This window comes from Dipodomys merriami, unplaced genomic scaffold, assembly GCF_024711535.1.
Source record: "Dipodomys merriami isolate MVZ:Mamm:240054 unplaced genomic scaffold, mDipMer1.0.p SCAF_8, whole genome shotgun sequence".
In the NCBI taxonomy this organism is placed as follows: Eukaryota; Metazoa; Chordata; class Mammalia; order Rodentia; family Heteromyidae; genus Dipodomys; species Dipodomys merriami.
This window is the reverse complement of record NW_027206401.1, coordinates 57,962,726-57,978,900: the sequence shown is the minus strand read 5'-3', so window position 1 is coordinate 57,978,900 and position 16,175 is coordinate 57,962,726.

Genomic DNA, 16,175 nt, shown 5'->3' with positions numbered 1-16,175 from the left:
GATGTATTTTTGGCCTTCTGAACTTCACGTCCTTTGCCCTGAGCTCATTTGCTGTTTCCATTAGCACCATAATGCCACTGCTTAAGCCTTTGCTTTTCTGTCTGTTGATCCTACTAGAATTAATGATGGAAAGCATCTCAAAAATTAAAAAAAATTTATAACCGGATGTGAGCAATGCAATGAAAGCATCCAGACATCACCATCAGGACCGGAGAACAGAGCTGTGTCCATCCTCAATCGTTACATTGAAAGATATTATATCCTAGGTACCTATTTTAGGGAGCTGCTTCCTGTGCATCCCACACACTAGATTGCCAGTCACAAGAACAATCCAAAATCCACGTTTCCTATCCCTATTGCCTCCCATAGCATTTTGGTAAGAATAATTCCCAGGATATATTACTGAGCACAATGAATCATAAAAACTTAATGTCAATGAATAAACAAACAAGTTCCTTGGAATTACACTTTGGGACCATGAGATAAAATAGAATCATCTGGAGAAAGGTGTGACTGACCATACAGAATCCCATCTTCTCCTGCTGAGTATACAAGTTGAGCAAATTTCTAGACGTTTCCAGTAGGTACTTCTGAACTTAAAACTACTGAAATAAAAACTTGAGTTGATTTCTGGACTATTTTTGTAACATTACAATTAGGAAAATGATAAGGAATAAGAATACAAACATACATAGACATGTAGTATAGCACACATGTAGATATTTCAGTATGCATATGTATGCTCATGTATTTATGTATGTTAGACAGCTATATATTCACCTAAATTGTATCAGTAGTAGGAAGATATTTAATCTCACTTCAAATCCATAAAACGTAAGTATAAAATAGCCAGAGACAAAATATTTGGTTACGGGACTGATAATGTAGTTTCTGGTTGTCATATTCTTATTTTTAAATTTAATACTTTAAAATGTCCCCAGTGCCTTGCCAATGTTTAAGAAATAACAGAACAGATTTGTGCATATATACAGGTAATTCTAAGTCTTATTTCAGCTACTTTAATGTCTTTTGTAGCTAAAATCTCATAGATTCTGAAACACCAAGCCAAGATTCAAATGTTAGAAAAATGTTGGTGGTGTACTCCTGTAATGCTAGCTACTCAGGAGGCTGAAATCTGAAGACTGTGGTTCTGACAGCCCAGGCAGACAGATATGAGAGATTCTTATCTCTAGTTAACCCAAAATAAGTTGTAAGCAGAGCTATGGCTTAAGTGGAAGAGCTCTAGCCCTGAGTAAAAAAGTTCAGGGACACAGCCTAGGCCCTGAGTTAGAGCTCCAGTACTGGGAAAGAAAGAAGGAAAGAAAGGAAGAAAGAAAGGAAGGAAGGAAAGAAGGAAGGAAGGAAGGGAGGGAGGGAGGAAGGAAAGAAAAAGAAAGAAAGAAAGAGAAAGAATGGAAGAAAGGAAGGAAGGAAGGAAGGAAGGAAGGAGGAAGGAAAAGAAAAAAAGAAAGAGAGAGAGGAAGGAAGGAAGAAAGAAAGGAGGAAGGAAGGAAGGAAGGAAGGAAGGAAGGAAGAAAGGAAGGAGAAATTACTAAAATACTATATTGCTATATTTTATTTATAGAGGAAAAGAAGGGATTAAAAGCTCTAGTAAGACTTCCTTATTCTTTATAAAATCAAAATCAAGTACTGATTGTAGTGTGTGTGAGAGAGAGAGGGAGAGAGAGAAGAGGGAGAAGAGAGAGAGATCAATGGGGGAGAAAATACAAAGAAAGGACACCGAGTTCCATATATTATCTTTCAGTTGTTTTTTTAAATTAAACCTTAAGTTCATTTGTCCAACACTGGTACCTTACTACAACTGTACCCAGATCCCACCACTTTTTTCACCAAGACAGAGTCCAGGCTCCTGCACTGCCCTTCGATGTCTTGCCCACTCCCCCAAGACAATCAGTAATGACTTCTCTCTCCTGGCCAGAACCATTTGAAAAGAAGAGTCACTGCGGGTCATCTGTCAGTCTGGGCTGGTGTGATGTGTTCCCAGGTAATTCAACAGAGGAAGTGGATTTGGGAGACGATCCCCACCGAAGTCCTCACCACATATCAGCAGGCACATGGTGCATGAATGAAAGATTACTGCTGGGGGGGTCACCTTTATCACGTGATTAAAGTGGGGTCACCTTTATCACGTGCCTAAAGTCAGGTCATCTGTATCACGTGATTAAAGTGGCATTGGCCAGGCCCATCCTCTAAATACCTACTCCTCTTATCTGCTGTTCATTAGTCACAATTCATTTGATCCTTTTACTCAGTGGCACATTTTATTTGGGGGAGTTTATTATAAAAATGACTGTTCTCTCCATTTAAATCTCTATTACTTTTGATAAAAATTAATTTCCCAGTAGGTGCTTTGTACTCCATACTTTCATTAAATCTGTCAAGCATACGTTAACGTTTCAAACTCTAAAGGGATGGATTAACAAATACTTCATATTTGTTCATAAACAAAAGGGAAATACAACAGAGAACAGTGTAGAACGTAAACTACTATTAAAATTGTACTCAAGCTAGGAGCTGGTAGCTCATACCTGTAATCCTAGCCACACAGAAGACTGAGATCCTGAGGATTGCTGTTTAAAGCCAGCCCAAGGCAGAAAAGTCTGCTAGACTCTATCTCCAACTAACCAACAAGAAATATGGTGGTGGGAGGTGTGGCTCAAGCAGTAAAGTGCTAACCAAGCAAATGAGAAGTCCTAAGTTCAAATCTCAGGTCTGGACAAGAATAACTTTCACTCAAAAGCATTCGTCATTGATTTTCAAATCATTGAGTGATGGTTCTGAGTATGATATTGCATGAGAAAAGAAACAAAAAACTCAAAATACATCACTTTTGCCCAAATTTCACATCATAGAAGAATTGAACAAATGTCCAATGTCTATAGTTTTATGGCAATCTTTCTAATAAAAGATATTTCAAATAAAAATCCTGAAACATGTATCTCCAGTTGCTTGGCTTCTAAATTCTCATCTCCTGGGGTTTTAATCAGAAAAAGGTCCTAAAATTCTCAGATCTGCCAAGTAGCTGTTTGCATGACCAAAGCTCCTCTTTCCTAAACATTTAAAATAACAGCATTCTTGTCCATTGCCCTCATTATAGAAGAAGCTTAAATAATGTGATTTCCTAGGTCATTATTTGTGCTGCAGAATTTTGACACTGGCAAAACAAAAAGACAAACCCAAAACACCCAAGCCCACAACTCTCTAAACAGAAGTTCCACAGCTGAGAAATGTTGCTCCTTGACACAGCTTAGGTCTGGAGGTAGTCAGAGTATGAAGTAAGACTCTTTACTTTTATTGGCTATGTGTGGGCTGTTTAGTTTCTTGGCAGGCATAGTTTGCATGTTGAATATTTCCTATGAATATGGGCTTTTTGTTTAGTGTTTTGGGGGCCTCTGCTTCTAGTAAGTAACCAATAAATTAAGCAAAGCAAATTAAATATCCCCTTTTTCATGGTTTGGTTATACACCTTTAAGAGGAAAGGATTTGGGACCTAAACTTTCTCCTTAATTGACTAACTTCTAGATTTTTGTTTCGCTTGTTATGAACTCTCAACAGGCTTGTAATTTCCTTTGAGGGTAGAGATTATCATGTGTTTATTTATTTCCACAGGACTCCATGCAGTGCTTACCATAAAATAAAACTTCAAAGTAGAAAGCAGAAAAACTCTTTATTTTTTTGATATTCCTCATTCCTAAGTATTTTATAAAATATTTCCCAACAAATAAGTGGTTTAAAATTAAATCAAGGAATTGCATCTAGTACCTGGTGTCCCAAAACAATACTGCAAATTTTAGAAATATCCATTTGTACTAACACCTAATTTAAATATAAGTGGCTCTGATTTATTTAGGTAGCACTTTTCTGCATTTTCATTTCTTTACTAACTTACACATATTAACTGTTAAAAACCAAATCCAAGCTGTTTACTGGTGGCTCACACCTCTAATCCTATTTACTCAAGATCTCAAGGCTGAGATCTGAGGATAGCAGTTCTTGGGTAGGAAAGTCCATGAGACTCTTTTCTCCAATTAATCAGCAAGTGAAGCTTTGGCTCAAGTGGTAAAATGCCAGCTTTGAGTGCAAAAGTCAAGCAAGAGTACCAGGCCTGAGTTCAAGCCCCAGTACTGTCACACACACACACACACACACACACACACACACACACACACACACACACACACACACACACACACACACACACACACACACACACACACACACACCTAAATGTCTTGTTGCTTTTCCTACACCTTCCAGTTGTCCACTGTGTGGATTAAGCCAAGAAGCCAGCTGGGGGTAAGGAACCACAGTGACACAGGTAAATTCCTCTGCAAGCCTTTCATGTGATCACTTCCATTCCTTTCCCTTCCCAGGCTCTGATCTCAGATCCCCAGCATGGACAATGACCTTTCACTCTGGCCAGTCCATTTATCCAATGTCTTCTACAGTCATCCTTACACAGTCTATCCTGGTCTTTGCTAACTCCTACTAATAAACCCAATTGGTTTCTACATCTCATATAATAAAGTCGCGTTAGTTCCATCTTGTCAGTCTCCTCACAGACCTTTCCAGAAAAATACGTTTTACAAACCAACCATTCATAGAAGTGAGCATATCTGACACATATAGAAAGATTAGACAGGTAGGTAAATATATAGCTAATATTGATGTGAGGGTATTTCTATACAATCTTAAGGGTTCTTGTTCCCATTTTACCAATAAGGAATTACTACAGGACTTTTATAATAAATATGACCTAATAAGATGGATTGTTGGTAGTGTCATTCAGACACAGTGCACCTGAAAGGGAGAAGATAGTGCAGTGGGAGAAGTTGGGTTGAAGGCGATGACAGTGAAGTCCAGGTGAGAGATGGCAGGTGGTGGGGAGAAGAGGCACGAAGAAGCAAAACTGACAATCTGAATGACAGACTAGGGACATAGCACTGGGAGGCTGCTGGTTTAGATGACAAAGGGCATGGGTATTCCTAGCAATGAAAATACAGGAGATCAAAGAAAGAACAGCTTTGGTGGAAGTGAAGAGAACAGATAACTAGTGGCAGCGTGTGCCATAAAAAGCATGCTGTGCTAAGTTTTGTGTTTGTTGAGGTTAAGGGCTCTGTATTTAATTTTGGAAGTATTTCAGAAGGATTCTGTGTGTGTGTGTGTGTGTGTGTGTGTGTGTGTGTGTGTGTGTGTGTGTGTGTGTGTGTGTGTGTGTGTATGTGTTATATCCTGTAGTACTGAGCACAGTACCGTCTATTTTCAATAAATACTTTCTTAAGTGAATGCATGATTATGAGTAAGGAAATATATAACTTGATGATTGTATTCAGAGCCCAAGTAACAGAAAGATGTCTATGATTATCTGTCTCCCATTCTGTACACTCAAGAACAAAGCCCCGTAGGGCTTATCAGAAAGTTCAGTAAGAACTCTCCTAATGAGAATATTTGGTACTACAAATGTTGTCAACTAACTATATCTCATTTATCTGGACCATGGAAAGAGGTAACAAAACTAGATTTTCCACGGACCTGCTTCCAATTATCCAGCTTCATTTTTTCTTTGTTGCTCATTTTATTGATATCATTGGTAATATTTTAGAGATTGAGAAAACCCAGAGACAGACGGAATGGTCCTAACTGAAGAATTTAAAAGGAACTTACGTCTTTCTTTCATGGAATATGGGTCTTTCTAGTTTAGCTTATGGCTAACAGACATTCAAATAAAATGTGCTGTAGCAGAATTGTTGGGGAATGAGAGTGTTTTGTCAAGTTTCAAAATATTTCAGTAATGATGGAATTTGGGTTTTCAAAGTCTTCTTCAAAGAGAAATATGTACTTCACATTCTCCTGAAAGTCTTAAGGATGAAACAGAGAATTAAAGCTTTTGTCTCTGCTCAATATTCTGACACCTGGAAACATGAAACCAACCAGGTCTGATTTTACCTGAAAGTAAGTATTATCTTCCCAAACAGATATCCATCTTATTGAAAGTGATCAATATTTGGAGGACTTAGAAAAAAAAGGTACTTGATGCTTAACTCTTCATCAGTAAGCACTTGTTGAATGAATAATTCCATTCTCAGGTACAAAGGGGAATAAATACTGGCCGACTACCATGTTCTACTAAGCAGATTCTGAACCACAACCATTTTTCTTGTCCTCAGTACTGTGGCAACACGGAAGAGAACGGTAAGAAGGGAAGCCTTTGATTCCAAGTTTTGCTCCAGTGCTTATTAATGTGTGAGGGCCAATGATCTACTCTCCTATAAGATGGTCTTAGGCAAAGAGACAGCTCAGTGCTGGTGCAACCAACCCCAAGTGACAGGCAAGTCCACAGGAGATAGGCAATCAACAGTCGGCACCTCTCCAATCTCTACATCCAACATCAATGCCTCTGTGACACAGGCTTTCTCTGCTAGTTCTGCAGGACCCCTGCCCTGTGGTGTCATGTTTTGTTTTGGGTTTTGTTTTTAAATATCCATTTCTGTAGATCAATGACAGAAATCTGTACAAAAATTAAAGGAAAAAAAACTCATCCACATATAATTAAGTTACAGATTGCTATCTTGGTTCTACCTGGACCTTGCCAAGTAGTCTCTTCTTCAGCCAGCTGTGGCTTCCCAGGGGAAGACTTCACTGCCATCTCGTACCTCCTCCCAGCACAGCATTAAGCAGAACTCATGAAAGCTGTGCCCCTGAGTGCCTGCTGCACCTGATGGCTCCCTCGAGCTTCCCATGCTCAAGCTGGACTTTCCTTTGCTCTTGCTTGCTTTTTCTAAACTTCACTGTGGGAGTGAGGCCCGTGGGTCGCTACTTTGGTGAGAGTCACACCCCACTGCACCCCAGTGATCTGTCCCCTCCGGGGAGACATCCGCCCCCAGCTTCTTCTGAAAAGGAGAGCCAAAGGCCAGACACAATGGTGCATCAAATCCTCAGATCCTCCACACTGGCCAGGGGGGAGACCTCGGCCACAGTGACGCTCACTGTCTTCTCCAACAGCCTTTCTTGGGTTTCGAAGAAATAAAAATGCACATTTCTCACCATATCAAACTTGTATGAAGCACAAACAACGGGCTGGATTCAAACTTTCTCTTGACAAAGAATGGGTTGATATTGTGCCAGGAGGCTAACAAATCAAAAGTGGTTCGCTTTACACATATTGAATTCCAGGGCCCCGTGTGGGGTATTCTAGGTCAGCATGGCCTGCCTGCATTACCCAGGGGAGTCTTAGTGAATTAAAAAAAAATTGGTACTTAGAGTCAGCCCAAGTCTACTGACTTCTAGGACCCAGCAGGAAGCAAGCTTCAGGTGGAATAAATTTCCCAGAGGCTCCTGGAGAGCAGAGGGTGGGGATACCTTGAGTCAATCTTCTCCATGAGTGACCTTTCCTGCCCACATGGGCAGCAGATGTCCTAGCCATGCAAGTGATGGGGAGGGAGGAGAAAGAGAGAGAGAGAGAGAGAGAGAGAGAGAGAGAGAGAGAGAGAGAGAGAGAGAGAGAGAGAGAGAGAGAGAGAGAGAGAGAGAGAGAGAGAGACTGAGAGACTCCCTGCATGCTGAACGCTTTCCAGAATAGGAGCTCCAAAGAGAGACTACAGACTCAATTGTTTCTGTGGCAGTTGTTTTGTATTTTGTTGTTGTCGTTGTTGTTTTGCTTTGTTTTTCTTTTTCTTTTTTTTACTCTGCTCATCTCCCAAAGTATATAAAGGAACTGAAATGGAAGGTATTCAGAGAGGCTGAATGAAGAGCAATGCTGGTGTCTTATTTGGCCTGAAGTAGGCAATATTGACTTCTCTTTTTATTATTCATTTACTTTATTGTTATTGAGAGGTGATGTACAGAGGGATCACAATTCCACCAGTCAGGTCATGAGTGCATTGCCTTTCCTACAGTGTCTTCTGTTCCCTCACCCTCTCCACATCCTCCCCTCCCATCTCCACTCACTGTCACCAGTGTCCAGTGAGCTCCATTGTTGCACTTTGTCACCTTTTTGTCCCTCTTCTTTGGTGAGAACCCAAACCCTCACCATCCTAAGGACACACACGTGAATACACCATGCATAAGGTAAAGAAGACTAAAAAAAATAAAGAAGAGAGAGGTCTCTTTTTTTAATCTTTGAGTTCATTTTTAGATGTATAATGTCATTTGCCAGGACATCTAGGAACTAAAACAAATCATGTTAAGTGAGGTGAGCCAAGCTCAGAGATATAAATGATGCATGTTCTCACTGATAGGTGGAAATTAGCTCTAAAATGCACTGGGATATGATGAATCACACGGCATTCTAGACATTCACACACAGTGAGACCAAAGAAGATGCTGTCAGGAGAGAAACACAAAGGCACCATGCCTAAGTACCTCATCATAGTTATATAAAATAAGATACTTATTTCTTTCTCGGCCAAATGATTAGAAATGTAGTTTTTCAAAGTATTGTATTTTTTTCCTTTGCTCCATTTTTTGATAATACTGGAGTTTGAACTCAAGGCCTTGTTCTTGCTAGACAGGCACTCTATCACTTGAGTAAAGATTACTTGAGCCATCCTTTTTGACTTTTGGGGTTTTGTTTGTTTTATTTTTTGTTTTGGACAGGATCTCAAGATTTTGTTTAGGCCGGCCTAAGTTGGGGATCTCCCTTGTAGTACCTGAAATCACAGGTGTAGACAGTGGTGAGCAGCTTTTTAGTTCAGAGAGGAGTCCCACTAACTTTTTTTTTGATTTTTTGATTTTTAATGTTTTTTATTGTGAAAATACTGTACAGAGGAGTTACAATTACATGAGCAAGGTAATGAATACATTTTTTTATCAAGCATTGTTGCTTCCTCCTTTGTTTTCCCCTACCATCCCTTCCCTCCCATCTCCACAACTACATTCCCCCCAACTCCCTGCCTAAATTGTAAAGTTCATTTTTCAACATAGCGACTTGTATGTCTCATTGTTGTAATGAGTTAACCTGTATCCCTATTTAAACAATTTGTTTTTTCCTTTCCGTTCCCCAAATTATACCACCCTCTAGCTTTTTGATCAGGTTGGTCTCCAAACACAATCTTTCTAGTTTTCTCCTCTTGCATGGCTGGGATTATAGATGTGAGCCACTGTATCTGTTAAACCTTTCATCTATTACTTAGAAAATCCCCAACTTGAGACATTGTCTTTTTCCTAATTCAATGTGTTGATTTTATTTGAAGAGTCCAAATACTGACATTAATTAAAAATGAGCATAATTCAAACTGGTAACAGATAACAGTAGGTAAAAGTGAGGCAGAAGGATATCCAGAAAGACTGCATTATTTTAAGAACAGGAGAATGGAAATCTGCTGGTTTCCAGCCTTGGTCACACAGCAAACAAGTGTCAGTAACTAATCATTGCAGGACTCCTCTAGCCCTGGACAAACACACATATAATGTCTTTAATCCAATCCCATGATTAGAGATATGGGACAAGAAGAAGCTCTCTCCTAGTTTTTGTAACTGAACTCGTTAGAGGGAACATGGGAATACCCAAACACACTCCCTCCCTCGGCAGAAGTGCTGTTTGCTAAGATAAATAAACAAATAAGAGGAAACTTAGGACTGCTTGGTTTTCCCTGAGATGCTTTCTCTCCAGTCTCCCAGTCAGCTGCAACTAAAACAAGGCAAAATTGTTTGCTCTCGTCCTTATCCTCTGAACCTTGTTTGTGAACTCAGTCCAGCATTTTTCTTATCTCTGCAGGAGGCACAACAGTAAACTGAAGTTCCAGGAGCCATTCCACAGCTCTTGTGGAGAGGTTGTTTAAGGAGATTGAGTCTGGGAAGATGGTACATGCAAATTCGGACCACAAGAACCATGAAACAAAACTTCCTTCCCATAGGCTTCCCGTTTCTGGAGGGGGTAGAGATTCCCAAAGCGCTGAAAGACATATACATAAAAGTTGTTCTCCAATACCTAGAGTATGGGACTTGCTTATTGAGCAACTACCACAGGGAGTTTTCCTCAAAGTATGTAAACGTGTTTGTAGGAGTTTTCTGAGAATATAATGTAACAAGGAGGAAGTTCACCCTAAAACAAAACTACCATTTTAGGACTCTTCATTTGGCTTCGATGCTGTCAACTCCAAGTCCCTATCTCTCAGGCTCTGAAGACTCATGAGGAAATAAAGCCCAATAAAGTTGGCACTAAGAAAGACATGGGTATCTAAATGATTTTGATTTTTTTAATTACAAAAGTAAGTTAACAATCATAGCTTAAATGTGACAACTTGGACTATCAAGCATGGGAACTTTATTTGGGGGCGGAGGGGGGGGGCGGCTAACACGGTGAAAAAGGATATTGGAGGAAGTGAAATTGGCCTTGATAAATCCAGAAAGAATCCAAATAAAGAGAATGAAGACAGCAATTCCAATGGGAGGCATCTCGTCTTCCTTTTAATCTTCCACTTATATTGGGAGATTTAATAGTTCACACATTAAAACTATGTGTCAAATGCACCACTTAAACTTGAAATAAATGTTCCATTCATGTCTAAAATGTCCATCCACTAAGTCAAAATCACTGAAGCCTAGGGGATTAGGGATCCCTGAAGAAGCACAAGGAAACATTTCCTCTAGGTACAGCCTCAATGCCTTCCCTGTGAAACTTCTCATATTGAAAAGAAACGGTATTGGCTGTGGACTTGCTACCTGAGGTTAGTTAGATGGGAAATGGTGTCAGAAAGAACAAAACTGGCATGGCTTACCGCAGAATCATGAGCATTCTTCTCCCTGGAATCGCACCTTCAAGCTGCAAGTACTTTGGTGTGTGGGGCTCTTGAGCAACTCTGTTTCATAATGGTTTGAAATTGCATTCTCTTGTGTAGTTAGGAGTTCTCATGGTGCTTATGTCTGCTCTGTAGAAATTGAACTCTAATGTGTTTCTTGTTATATCGTTTCTTTCCCACAGAGGATTGACCTTCCAATAAAAATGGACTAAACTCTAGAATTTAAAACTTAAAAACATACTAGTTTTGTCTCTCTATTTCTGTATTTTACTTTCTTCTTCTTTTTATATTTGAATAGTTAACATATTAAACTATTGAAGATAACATTATTTAAAGAAGAATTAGTGCTATGTTTCATAGGGTTATTTTTTTTTTTCCTTTCTGAAGTTTTCTCAATTAGAAATTAAATGCCCTGGATCTTACATGCTGAAGCTTTGTTTTACAAGCCTTTAAACTTATTACTTAAGAGAATTGGAATATGTTGCCAGATTTGGAGTATAAATAACCATGAGCTGTTTTCCCAGTTTCCCATCAGTATTTTGGAGAATTGATGACAATTAAACCTAGTAAAACCTTTGTGGCAGCTGGTGTCATTGTTTAATTGTACCTCTGAGCTCATCAGAGAACCATTTCCAGTTGTAAGAAGTAATATAGGCAGATCTCTTGGCACCATTATTCACATTTCCCCCACATCTCTGAACTTGTATTATAATATCAAAATCAAAATATTGACATCAAGACAATCCACTGAAATCATATTCAGATTTGCCTATACTTATTTCTTCAGTTCTATGCAATTTTTTTCAAATGTGTCGGTTTATGAGTCCAACAGCATGACCAAGATACAGAACATATCAAAGAGAATAAGAATTCTCTGTTAAGCCCTTTTTACTGATATACCCATCAGTTAGACTCCCATCACCCCTCTCTCTTGCTCTTAAATGTCCTCTATTCAAAAATGCTGTAGATGGAATAATATCATGTAAGCAAGAATGGCTTTTGACACTTGCAATAATTCTATTGTGTCTCATCTGACATGAGACCCATAGTCTCATGCCCTGAGGCGTCCATTTCCAACTGAGGATGCCATCTGGGCAGGTTCTGGAAAATTCAGGAAGTGGAGCTTATCTGGTAAAACAGGCATATCCCAGATCATATCCCTAGCCCCTTCCTGTGTCTTGCTCTGTTTCCTGTCTGCCATGAGATGTGTGGCTCTCTTCGACCACATGCTCCAGCTACCATAATGTCCTGTCCAAGCCCTTGAGGCCATGGAGTTAACTCTCTGAAACCATGCTTCAAAATATATCGTTCTTCCCTGGGGTTCTTTATGCTAGGTATTCTAATCACAATAAAGAGCAGCTAATAAGACAATAGCTAAGATGTTATAAGTACCAACGAACCTTTCACATGTTAGCTATTAAGTCATATAAAAGTATAAAATGTAATCATGATCTTAATTCAGTTTTAGGGTTTTATTTCATAATTGATTTATCTTAGAGTTTTCTCATTACCTTGAAGGCTTGTTAAACTTAGCCCATCTTCCTGAGCCCATCTCCTGGGGTTTCTTAGTAAAAATTTCAGAAAGTGACTGGAAATTAATGCAATATCTGTCAGTGCTGCTAACACCATTTTGAATAGCGCTGCTCAAGATGTAAAACTACAATCGCATTATAATTCCAATTTTAAAAAATTATTTGGGAAGAATTCATTCTCACTCTCATATGCAGAAATTGTGGATCTAGGAAAGAAGGTAATGTGTTCCTCGGACATTTCAAGGGCTCTTCCATTATGCCTGGGAGGAAACAGGCCTTCTAAATCAGATCTTGAGCAAGTAAATAGAAAACAGGCGGTCCTCAAAAGAGGAAATGCAAACGGCCAACAAATATAGGAAAATGTTTTTCAGTAGAAATCAGGAAAATGCAAATGAAAGCAATGAGATCATAGCTTATCTTATTGGCAAGCATTTTACAATTCCATACCAGGGCACATTGGTAAGAGGAGAGCAAAGCAAAATGCCAGCAGGGCAAGCAGGCAAAGCTGTTTTAAATTTTTTTAAATAGTATTTTAAGGTTATTTAAATGTGCTTCATGGAGGAGTTATTGCAACAGCAGATCCCTACTCTGTCTAAAGATAAAATACATGCCTAAGGAGGCATAATACAAAGGGGTCTATTGCCAAAAATTTAGCTAGATATAAATGTCTATGGATAAAGAGAAAACAAATAGCATTCAACCATTTCCAAAACAGATCTCATTCTCTGTTTACTAAGGTGGAAGTATACAAAAGATGCTGTGCCCAAATATTGTTACAAGGCAATAATTCAGTATGATGTCTACGACACAAATGATAGCAACTAATTCTTAAACTCATGACACCTGTGTAAGTTGAATACTACTAGTAATAACTAACATTTCCAAATACTTCATTGTGTCTGCTAGAGACTGTTCAACATCATTTAATATTGTCACTAATAATAGCTAATACTTCCTGAATCCTTAGAGTTCCAGACACTAAGCTAAACACGTCACAAAAGTCTATAAGGTATAGTTCTTATTGTTTATTTATTTGTATGCTTCATAGACCCCACCCCACCCCAGAAGGTACTTAATAATGGAACCAGGGAAGAAAAGGAAGCAAGGTAAAGCTGAGAACAGAACAGTAGTAAATCCAGAAGCTACTCTCGGGGGCAGAGCTGTGAAAGCATGCACTTTGCCTGCCTGTCCATGATCAAGTACCAGGAAGAGAAGGTGTGTAAGCTAAGGTTGGGGTAGGTGCATAGCCTACCCCTGTGACCATCCCGTGATTCCCAGAATGGCAGAATCTCAAGTTTCATCTACAGATACTCAAGTCTAACCTGCATGTGTTGGCTGGTCTCTGAGATGGATGAAATTGGGAGAAAAGGACCGAAACAAGGTGGTAAGCGAGGACGTTCATGCGGGTGCTCTCCATGAGCAACAGGGGGGAAGGCAAGGATTCCACCAGCACTCCAAACCTCATGAGCACTCAGGCTGTGTGCTGTGCCCCCGCACTGTACGTGCTGCACACTGATCTTTGCACACAGATTCCCCTTTTTCTCCTCCAAGCAAACACAAGGCTCTAAGTGGGTCAGAGAGCGTTCTCTCCCATTTTCCCAGATGAAGAAACTCAAGCTGACAACCGGTTTGCCCTAGGGTCACATGTGAGAGCATGAAAGTAGCACTGGGGACTCTGCCCCAGCACTTTGTAGTTCTTCATACACCAAGGCAAACACTCAGGGACCGCTGGGGAAGAGGTACTGGACCTGCTCACCACACCGAGAAGAAGGGCATGAAGACCCAGTGAGTGAATCATGCGGTGTGGGGGAAAGCTCTAACCAGCTATCAAATGGGAATGATGACCAAGAGAGAATCTCTTCAGAAAGAAGCCGACAATGTATCAGTGGACTGTTTCTAATTGGTGACCATTTTGCCAAGAATAAAGGAAGTCCAGTTTAGGAAAGAATCTGTCTGTGTGCACCAGATAGAGCAATTTTCTCTGATGACCTGAAAATAGCCCATGTTTCTATGACGTTCCTAGGACAGCACTGACTTGAAGAAGAAAAATCTGTGGTGAAAGTAAAGGGCTCGATTTAGACTTTCCTGGAAATCCTCACACACTACAGAATTGTAGAGTTGGCCTCATTCTGGATGCACTGAATTAATTAGAAATACAGGAGCAAATAAAGAGGTCCTCGGGCCCGCCTTCGTTAGGAAATATTCTCCATTCTGTCCTCAGGAACATAAATCATGTAATGAGAATAGACACCTAAGCATCTTTCCTACCAAGAAAAGGCTTCTTCCACCTTGCTTGCCAAATTTTCTTTTCAGGCACTTTTATTGTCTTCCCGCTAAACATGACTGATACATAATGAAGAGATTTGAGCAAAATAAAATAGTTTCAGTCAGTCTCGTGGTTTCTGATTGCTATGAGATGAAGGACAGCACTTTTGCCTCCACATTAACCCAGTTTCAATACTCTGACTTTGATATCTAGCATACTAGTCACCAAGCAAAGCCTGCACATAGCTTCCAAAGACAGAACTGTCGGTTTGATGCTGTCACTGACATACTCAGTGACGAATGTTGCATGGATTTAATTCTGTTAGCTCACCCTCTCCTTATTGAAAAGAAAACCTGTTTCTGTGGATGAGATGCTGAAGATCCCTCCATGCCCTGGACCAGAGAAAGGTCAAACTGCAGAACAATGTTTCCCATTCACAGAGTAGACTCGGTGTCTAGCAGAGGGGCCTAGAGAGCTGAACGCCACACAGTTGAGAACTGTTGCATCTGAGGATAGAAGGAGAAAGCGTGGAGGGTGGCAGACAGGAGAATGGGACATTCATGGCATTGTCTAAATACTTCTGGGTTGTTTGACTCTTTTACAACAATAATACTATCACATAGAACTTATGCGATTAAAACTAAGAGAATTACATACTAGTTTCATTCAGACCATGACAAATGGGGCTTTCACTCACAATGTTGGGTAAAGGTTCATTTTTTTAGATTAATTTAGAGATCTTAGTTCCTCAGAAAAAATTCTGTTTGACTATCCTATCCAGTAGTTTATTTTTCTGGACAATGTCAGTTGTATCCCAATTACTTATGTTTAAATTGTTCTTTTTTCTTTTCAAAATGGTAAATGTAACTGGTTTTAATTTTAAGCAATTTTAAAATAGAAAATTTTAAAATGAACAGACACTTAAAAAACTAAACTACAACTTTTTTTCCAAGTATTCTTTCTAAAGAAAAGATAACAAAACATTTGCTTTAAAATGTTATATATCACTCTGTACCAGAATCAACTCCAAATGGATCAAAGACCTTGGAGTTAAAGCAGACACTCTGAAAACTTTACAGGATGAAATAGGAGAAACCCTAGGTCTCCTTTGCACAGGCTGAAATTTTCTTAATAAAGACTCAGAAACACAACAAATCAAAGAAAGGTTGGACAAATGGGATTGCATGAAATTGCAGAGCTTCTACATGGCAAAGGACATAGCTAGCAAGATCAATAGAAAGCCCATGGATTAGGAGAAGATCTTCACTAGCCATACAATGGACAAGGGTCTCATATCTAAAATATACTTGGAACTCAAAAAATTAAATCCCCAACAACAAATTCTCAAAGAAACAACTGCCCAATAAATAAGTGGGCTAAAGACTTAAAAAGAAACTTCTCTGAAGAGGAAAGAAGGATGGCCAATAGACATGAAGAAATGCTCAATTTCCCTAGCCATAAAAGAAATGCAAATCAAAACAACATTGAGATACCACCTCACACCAGTTAGAATGGCTATAATCAAGAACTCTAATAACAACAGATGCTGGAGGGGATGTGGACAGAAGGGAACCTTACTGCATTGTTGGTGGGAGTGTAAACTTGTTCAACCACTTT